The sequence below is a fragment of the Pipra filicauda genome, unplaced genomic scaffold (genome assembly GCF_003945595.2).
Source record: "Pipra filicauda isolate LSUMZ 115617 unplaced genomic scaffold, ASM394559v2 scaffold17_size4572894_pilon, whole genome shotgun sequence".
In the NCBI taxonomy this organism is placed as follows: domain Eukaryota; kingdom Metazoa; phylum Chordata; class Aves; order Passeriformes; family Pipridae; genus Pipra; species Pipra filicauda.
This window is the reverse complement of record NW_024104287.1, coordinates 1,557,806-1,567,646: the sequence shown is the minus strand read 5'-3', so window position 1 is coordinate 1,567,646 and position 9,841 is coordinate 1,557,806. Positions and strand designations below refer to the sequence as shown.

Sequence of the window (9,841 nt, the reverse complement as noted above, 5' to 3'; positions counted from 1 at the left end):
CAAGCCCTTTCCTTTCTGCTTGCAGTCCTTCTAATGACTGCAGGCAGTATTTTGGTCCCCGCTGAAATACAAATTTTAAAGTAATAGAACAGATAATTTTGGAAAATGACTGACAGAAGTTCACATATATGCATGCAAGAAAATATTGTCAGTGTCCACTTTACTGCTGTCTGGGGAGTAGACTTCTGCTCTACTCTATCAGAAACTGTGAAGCAGGGCTGGAGAGCTGTGCTCTTCTCTAAAGCCTCTCTGTAGTGTGTGTCACTCTGATGTGTGCACATTATCACTTGCATAGCCAATGTCCAATTGACCACCAGATGGCCTTTGCAGAAGCAAGAAGTTAAGGTCAAGATTTTTATTTCTGATTTGAAGGTAGACACTGTTTCCAGTCCCACATAATCAGATTCTCTGTGCGCCAGCTGATTTCCTAAGGCATAATGTATTTAGATGTGCAGAAAATTGCTTATGTTATTATCCTCAAAGCACTACAAAGGTAAGCAACAATCCTCAGTATCCTTCATGTAGATGGACGGAATAAAGACATGAATTGTTAATCACACAGGTTCTCCATTCATTCCCAACAGGCATTGCAGGGTAGTGGTGCTTCCAGCTGGCTCAGGACAGCTTAGTTTGCAGAAGAGCAGATAACATCTGTCTGTTGTACACACAACATCAGGGACTGCAGAAAGTGCTGCAAAATGGGTTGGAGAAGCTGAATGAGCAACAGAGTGGTTACTTCCACACTGAGTTTTAGTGCTGCAGCAGTAGCTAACCTAAAGAGTTTCTAACTTAGGTACATCTGCACTATTCTGTCTTGCAGCAGTGGTGCCTGCTCAAATGGCAGGGGTGGGAGTAAAAATCAGCTCTTCTGAGTCACTGTCAGGAAGCTAAAAACTGAGCTGTGCATTGGTAATGATAATGATGCTACACCTCAACCTTTACCTCTGCTGTATGTGGAAAATAGGAGAGTATACAGGACTACACTGGAAGGAGTCACTTACATAGCATCATGGAACCATTAGAGTTGGAAAGGATCTCCAAGATCATTGAATCCAACCTTTGACCAAACAGCACCATATCAAACAGACTTAGTGTAGTTTGCGAACTTACTGAGGGAGCACACAATCTCCTTGTCCAGCTCATCAGTAAAGATTTTAAACAGGACTGGCCCCAACACTGAGCCTAGTGACTGGCTGCCAGCTAGATGTAACTCCACTCACCACCACTCTCTGAGCCCAGCCACACAGCCAGTTTTTAACCCAGCAAAGAGTGCACCTGTCCAAGCTGTGGACTGCCAGCTTTTCCAGGAGAATGCTGTGGGAGGCAGTATCAAAGGCTTTACTGAAGTCCAGGTAAACAACATCCAAAGCCTTTCCCTCATCTACTGGTGACCAGGTCACCTGGTCATAAAAGGAGATCAGGTTGGCCAAGCACGACCTGCCTTTCTTGAACCCATGCTGGATGGGCCTGATCCCCTGGTTGTCCTGTACGTGCTGCATGATCCCACTCAAGATGATCTGTTCCATAACTGGTGCTGAGATCAGGCTGACAGGCCTGTAGTTCCCCAGATCCTCCTTCTGACCGTTCTTGTAGCTGGATGTCACATGGCAAACCTCCAATCATCTGGGACCCGGTTAGCCAGAACTGATGATAAATGATGGGGAGTGGATTGGCAAGTTCCTCTGCCAGCTCTCTCAGTACCCTCAGTTGGATCCCATCTGGACCCATAGACTTGTGTGTCTAAGTGGCACAGCAGGCCAAGCAAGGCAGTCATGGCTGATGGTGTCATTGAATATACCCTCTAAAAAAGGTAGGGACAGAAGACTATGGAGAAGCTGCCAGTGGTCTCCTGAAGAACCAGGAAGAGTGCAAGAAGTCCTTCTCCCAGAATACCACCATTCCAGCAGAGGAGAGTGTTGTGCCACATGTTATAAGAGGAAGTGTTTTTACAGTATTCCTTACTACACAAGTTGAGATGTCAAACCAAAATCATGACTATTAAATGGATAAAAGTGGGAGTCCTGAGCAGGAGCTATTGCAATGGCTGAATTCACAGGCCAAGTCTGCTGAATTCTGTGCCATCACTAATTGTTGCCTCATAGGGTGCAATCAAGCTTTGGATGAATAAAGCCAAGAACAGGGATTTTACTTATACAAAGCAATCACGCGCTTTTTGCTAGGTGACAGATCGAAACCATGGGAGGTGTTTATGTTTTTTCCCAGCTCAACTTGGAGCCCTGTTTTGGCACAAAATTAGAACATACCTAATTCAAATCTTTGGCCAGCCAGGAAAATTCACCTTTGGTTTCTGACCCAGCCACAGTTCTCATTTTGTTTCCTTCTCGAAGCCAAGTTTCAATTAGCGCATTATGGGCAGAGACTCGGGCCTCACATGACAGCATTTAGCTCAGTGTGAAACCATGGGGGATTGTTGAGCAACTGGGACTGATAAATAGTCCTTGGGAACTAGTGCAGAAAGAATAATTGAGGAGCAAATGAGGAGTTTGTGTGGCTCGCGTTCACACAGGCACACACAAGCCTGTTCTCAGTTGTAGTAGCTGAAGTTGTTCCTACTAACAAGTCTCAGCAGAAACCATCTGGTTCTCTAGTGGACAAAGACTGTTTGTGCAATGTCAAATAGTTGAAATGTAACATGTTTGGGTAATTTTTTTCCCTCATTTTCAGTGTACTATAGGTTATGTGAAAGCAATCCCTTATAAATCTCCATTACATGATGCTGTTTTAAAACATTCTTAAGTTCCATGAAAAAAAATCTCTTCTAATTATGTGATCAATTTCTTCCTTTAGTGTGCTTTTTTGCATACTACATACCTTTCTACCCCATTATCTTCATGGGAGAATAAAGAATAGCACTATTTACTGTTCTAGGATTACAGTTTCATAAATAAAACATATAGTGAGAATCACCATGTCTAAATAGGATTAGCATTATTTTTCTACTTATTTTTTATGTGGATTATTTTTATATAATTTATTCTCACCCATCTTTTCTGTAGCAGCAAAACAGCTTTAAGCTCCTAACCCTCTTCTCCTCTTCCTTGGCCTGCTGAACATTTTCTTAACACAGAAGCTGCTGAATAAAGCCAGAGGCCAGGTCAGGTATGAAACAGGATCTGAACCTTTTTTTTTTTTTTTAACTGGAGCCATAAACTTAAAAATCTATATCTTTCTTTCATCCTTTGGTTGTGCATTCCACCAGGAAATATGCACTAAATGAGGCAGTTCAAGTGTGGAAAGGTGCCCTCTCCAAGGCTGAATTTCTAGGATGTGTTTTACAGGCTCTGCCTAGAGCAGGCTGATGCAGGGCTCCACACATCCTTGGCTGCAGGGAGAGCTGGGCCATAAGCAGCTGGAAGAGGGCCCTTGCTGGGATAGATGAGGGTCCTTCCTAGGCCTTGGCCCTAGCTGTGTAGATGAATGCTTTAGGGAGCACAGCTTGAAGCCTTCACCCCATTTTAAATCCAGGCTGGTGGTAAACCATTTGACACACTCCAAGCAGGAATATCCTCTGAAGATAATGGCCACAACTACCTCCCATCTCACCAAATCCCCAAGGAGTGGGTGCCTCTGCCATTTACACTACAGGTCCCCTCTTGGAAAGGGCGTGTGGGGACTCAGACTCGCCACTGAATTTTGTGCAAGAACCAGGCTTAAGGGGCTGCTGGTAGCTGCTTTTGCAAGTATGATAAACAAGCAAAAGTACCAGTTTGATTGTTTCAGAGGGGATTAGTTCCAGAAAGAGAAATACAGATGCAATTGGGATACTACTGCTTCCAGGGCTAGGTGGCAGCCAAGAGAAATCTTGAGGGCACCTACCTGAAACAGGAAGTCATTACTGACAGTTTTGTTAGACAACCTCACTGTGTTCACAAGCAAGTCTGAGACACTTTATACAAAAACTTTGTTAAAAATATCCATTAAAATGAGAGAAAAGCTATTTTGCTTCCTCAACAACAAGAGTTTTAAATGAGCTGGCTGAGGACCTCGGTATTTGTAGGATGAATTTTAAATAACTCTTTAGAGACAGAGGCCTCTCCCATGCTATGCCAATGTTTACAATCAGCAGATGGCATGACTCACATGCTTTCAACTGCTATTTCTCATTCTGACATTCATTCTCGGTAAAATATTTTAAATGGGATATAATAAGAAAATAGAGGAGAAAAATCAATGGGCTTATAATTATTATTTCTTACTCTTTATTAAAGAACTTAAATGGATGCTTTCATATAGATTGCTAGATAAAGATGGGATAAATTTGGCTAGCATTAGGGATATAATATGCTTAGACATCTGGTAAGAATTTGATTAGATCTTATGTGATATTTTTAAGTAAATAAGATTGCAACAAAATTACCATAGCCATCTAAAAAAATAAGATGGGTACCAGGTCTTCAGTACACATAAGCAGGTAACCATGAGCAAGCATATGTGCTTTTAGAGTGGTCAGCTGGTAACTGCTTCTTGGTCATTAAGTGCCAGAAACCAAAGAGGTTTACAGTGACAGCAACACCGGGCTTAAAAGCCATACAGAACAACGTGGTTCTCTGAACAAACTGAGAATAAGCTAAACAATGTAGGTCTTAAACTGAAGTTTATTACATGATCTGGGTGCAATTTATAATAAAAGTGAGGTAAGGAAATCTTCCTGTGCCCCAGAAAGCAGCATCTCTGTAAAGGATTTGAAGGGTAATTTGAGCTGGTGGGGTAATAAGCTTCTCCCTGACAGGGTAGTGTCTAATGCAGTTCTTGGATGTATAAACAGAGGTAGCTCAAATAGCAATGGAGAGATGATATTTGTGTTTGGCACTGGAGAGAGCACTAATGGAATCCTGTGTCCAGTTCTGTCATCTGCAATTTGAGAAGGATATTGGTAAACTGAAATGGCTTCAGAAAAGAGTTAAGAGAACAGTTAAGAAGCTGGGAAATATTTATTATGGGCAGAAAATCCACGATTTAGGAGCTAGTATGTATTTTATAAAAAGAAAGTTAAAGGGTAACTTATTTGCAATCCATAAGAGCTTACAAGGGAGGAAAGCTTTGGTGATGGCTTTCTGCAGTCTTGAAGCCAGAGAAATGGGACTAGAAATAAGGCACAGGATTGAACAGTGAGGCTTTCATTAAAATTTATGGTAGCAATTTGTAAAACTATATTTTTCATTTTTTTTTCTTACAGTAAGTACATGTAAACATGGGGGAGTGCTGCTCAAGAGCCACAAATCTGAGAAAACTACTGAGAGTATCTCAAACAATAAGTGAGTTAAAATTGCATGATCATCTACACTGACACAAATACAAGCATGAGGTCAGGGTCTTACCTAAAATCAAATCTTTACACTGCTTTGAATATTGAGATAATTGTTCTAGACTGCTCACATGTACATAGAAAACAGGCACCTTACAGAACACTGGCTGACAAGAGAGATGTAAGACAGTTCCAGTGTTTGAGGCTGACATGAAAAAGGAATCCAATATTGCAAGTGAAAAGGTTTGGTTGGGCAAATAACGTGTGTAAGGCATGGAGAAATGAGAGTAGCAGAGAACCCAAGTAACTCCCTGCCAGGCAGGGAGGCCTGAGAAGAGTGGAGTTTTACACAAACACATGAGGGAGAAATGAATACTAAAAGGAAAATGGATGAGGTAGGGATTTGTGCTAGGCTCGTTTCTTATGCAGGTGTTCGCATTTATGTGAGAGTAAGGAAAACTGCAGATGATGTGAAAGTAAGGAAAACTGCAGATGATGTGAAAATATAAGTAACTGCCCTGGAGGAAATGGAAAATAAGAGACAAAGGCTGTAAAGGATAACAACATGGGCACAGAATAACAGCATGAGATTCAGGGTAAAAATATATAAACTAACTCATTGAGGCAGAGGAAATGATGGAAATAATCCGAACAAAGGAAGAATCATACAGAGCAGCTATGCTGAAAGATAAGAAATGTGTAAAGATGGGAGTACAGAGCCAGTGAAATGAGTCTGCAGTGTGACGTGGTAGCTTAGAAGATGACATTAGTTCTGGATTTCAGATGTAAAAACACAAGTTTGGAGTCTAAACTCTACCTGTAGGAAGGTCTGCTGCCAGTTTCCAAGCACAGCATAAGATGCCCTGCTAAGGTTCAGCTCTCCTGAAAGAAAAATACCATGCTGCAAGTTGAAATATCAATAATACAAGGCAATTTTGGAGTCATTGAAATTAGTTCAAGAAGGATCCAGATGTGGGTCAAAGTATGTTTGGATCAGAGTTTAGCTGAGGTATTTTGACACCTGTCAGGCTTCAGCCAAACTCCTGTTTGCCTATTGAAAAGTGATGCAGATTGGATTGAGGCACATTGCTCAGGAAGTTATGGGCTGAAACTTGGAGAAAATTAATCTGAAGCTGATCTGGAAATCTGGGTCTTCCTTGGTTGTCAGACTGGGGATTTCCCTAGAAACCTTCTAACAACATTTTCACCAGCTTAGATACAGCACTAGCACAACTGTAGCATAAAGAAAAATGTTTCAAAGGCAAGGAGATGGATTAGATGATCCACTAGGCATTTTCCATCTTTAACTTATGATGACTTTATGAAAGCACTTTGTCAGCCCTTCACTAACTACTGTGTACTTAGGTCTGATCTGTCTTGTCAGACTATGGTTTGGGAAGTTAGATTTCGCTATAAATTCCAATCTGAGCTTCTCTGAAATCTAAAAATAGAATAGTTGAGAATGTACAGGCTGAATTATGGATCAAATGTGTCACTGCTGAAACCAAGGACAAAATGTGTGACATTAAACTGATGTAAAAGAAAAACTACTTGACTATTTCTGTACTCACAGAGTGCATTTTTCATACACAGAGCTCTGTGAGGACGTTAGCTAATTAATCATCACAGGATGTCAGGGGATCATTACTCACACCTCCATTTTTTAGATGAAAGAGAAGGTTTAGAGAATCTTTCCATGTTACAACTGGAGTCAGGAATATGAATATCTTGCCCATTGCCCCATGCTGAAGTCTCCAGTCCATACTGCCACCTAATGCCTGTCTAATACATGCGAGAAAATGCAGCAGGTGCTTTGAAAAACAAATTAACTAGACATTTTCAAACTATTCACAATGTTTAATAGTTGAAAAAATATATGATACATAGACTAATTTCAGGAAGGGAAAAGCAGGAGAATGTGTGATTTGAGGTTGTGGTAATTGCACGTAGGAGCATTGTTTCCTTCTGTAAGAGGCTGCAGGCAGCCTTCCTGTGCTGATTTGGTACAAATGTGACTCCTAGCAGCACAATGCACTGCTCGGGTTCCCCCTAGCCTTTCTGAACATTACTAATGTGTCACCCTGGTTGGGGTAAGCAGTGCTTGAGAGGAGTTTCCTCATCACTTAGGGGCTTGAGGATTGATATTCCCCACCATTGCTGAGGCAAGCATTGGCATATGAGGCTCCATCCTTCTGGTAGAGGGGGAAACTAGGCCAGCCTGTGAATTGGAAGTCTTCTCAGAGACCTCAGGAGCCCAGGAACCCCAAACCGTCATTTGTGATTACAGCAGCTGCTTTGCCCTACATACTGATGAGGCCACAAACTTGTCATGGGACCACAAGGCCAAATTGCTGCTCCCTCCATAGCGATAACTTCTATCGCATCATCAGTCACAATTTCATCAGTTTTCAGATCTGCCACAAACAGTTACGGAAGCTATTATTCACAGATTCAGCCACAGCACAATAATATTCGTAGCTACACAGGCCTCTGTGTGCTGCCCCTGGATTGTTTGCAGCTGCTGAAGCAGACAGACACATTTACACTGGCTCTGGACCAGTAGCAGACAGTTTACACAGCCATTGACTGCAAGATGCAAGTGTCCTTAAAATCAAAAGATGCGGTGTACTGGTTGTGCTGAATTAACATTCCTGATGTACCTGCGCTCAGGACTAGCTAAGGAAACATGCTTGTAACTACAGCATGCAATTAGCCATTGCCCAGAGGCAGCATAAAGCAATTCTACCTCTTTTCTAAAAAAACTGTCTAACAGTTAGAAAATTCCATTAACAGTAATATTTGCGTGGTCTTGCTACTCATTGAGCAATTTTCCTGTAACTATTAGGGTTTTTTAAAGTACTAGTTTAATAAATCCTGGTATTTTATTGTCCTGACAGTGCTAACAGCATTGCTACTGGAAGAAAATAATAAGGGAAAATGAACTGATTTTTTCATCTTGTTGTCATTGTTATGGAGGTGAAAGTCTCTTTTGCTGTGGTTGAATAACCTTTAAATGGGGGTGGGGGGGAAATCAGGCCTATACAAGCACTCTGTGTTTTCATATGCAATATGCTGAATGTAGGGGATTGCTGACAAGCAAAGGAAGCTTTCTTAGTGAAAGCCAAGCTTTTACCATTGGAGAATATTTCTAATTGTCTTTCTGACCATCATTCAGAAATCCCTTATTAATGTAACGAGTGACTTGTCCAAAACTACAAATCTATGTATAGAAACACATTTCTATGCCTTTGAGGATTTGGAGATTACACAGTTTGGTTTTGCCCTAATTCAAGTGGAAAAAACAATTTGAGTCCCTCATGCCAGCACTTGAAGGCATCTTTACTCTTGACTAATGTTGTCTGCATAGCAAACATTGCTAGAGCCTTCAGTCCTAGAAGTATACAAAACTTTTGTCTGCCAGAGATCTGCATGCCAGGCAGACTAGCTTACCTGGCATCTTTTCCCCAGGGAAGAGAGCTGCCAAGTGGCTGGGAAGTGGGACAGGCAAGAAACCTGCTGAAGAGATCTTGTTTGTTTTCTTTCTTTCTTTCTAAATTTCACTGGCACAGATATATTTGCAAAGCATTTCAGGTTCAGTTAATTCAGTAACTTGTAGTGAAAAAATAATTTTCTCTGTTCTGCCTTCCTGCAGTGGTTCTAATCTCACCAGAAGATGGCTAAAATTACTGAATATTAACTCTCATTAGAAAATGTCAAAGAGAAAAATTCTTAGCCTAATTTTTAAAAGGTAATGACTGCAAACTCTCCCTCTGGAGTGCACATTCTTAAAGAAATTAGGTTATTTTCCTGTTTCAGTATCTTCCAAAATAGGCCAAATTCAGCTTGTGAGGAAGTAATTGTATTTATTGCAGGAGAATTCAGGTTTCTGGGAGGTCAGTGGTTTTTTCCCAGGAAAGCCTGTATTATTATTATTATTATTGTTGTTGTTGTTGTTGTTGTTGCTGCAGGTCAGTGGGTTTTTTTCCAGGAAATCTTGTATCATCATTGTTATTTTCCTTAATTCTCTATGGCAGTCCCACTATGCTGTGTAATGCAAAAGTACTTAAGAAAAAATATCCCCTGCCTCAAAGAAGGTATATCCTAAGCAGACAAGAGCAAAGCAAGGAAAGGAAGGGAAAGGAGATGAGGGAAATTGAAGTTCTTGCATAGAATCATGGGTATAGGCCTTATCATTTCTTATCGGTCATCTAACTTTCCCCCACTGCCACTCGAGTTTAAAAAGCAAATGTTTTTGATGGCACCCACCCACATCTCAGAGCGGCACAGTGAAGGAGACAGTGTGTCAGCACTCTGTGTCAGGTTTCCAAGTGCATTCCCAAGCAGCCAATTAAAGCAGACAAGATAGGTACCAAAGGAAAAAATAAATATTCGTCAGCTGCCACCTCATTATGGAATCCAAGTGCTTGTCTCCTGTCAGGATCACTGAAAGGTTTTTGCAAATGCATAAAGTGCATAAATTGTGTCTGTGAGATTGCAGCTACCATTGCTCCTAGGGAAGCACTGTGCACCTTGCTAGCTTGCTCTCTAGGTGTAATAATTAAAGCCACAGGTAAG

The 9,841-nt window shown here is 41.2% G+C and overlaps 1 long non-coding RNA gene across 1 annotated transcript; it reads right to left on the bottom strand.

Moving 5' to 3' along the window:
- Positions 1–4,857: 4,857 nt before the first annotated feature.
- LOC113988254 lies at positions 4,858–8,736 on the bottom strand. Its single transcript, XR_003540856.1, has 3 exons — positions 8,717–8,736; positions 6,084–6,148; positions 4,858–4,872 (listed from the first exon to the last, which is right to left on the bottom strand). It is a non-coding gene; the product is annotated as an uncharacterized LOC113988254 (long non-coding RNA).
- Between the last annotated feature and the right edge of the window lie 1,105 nt (positions 8,737–9,841).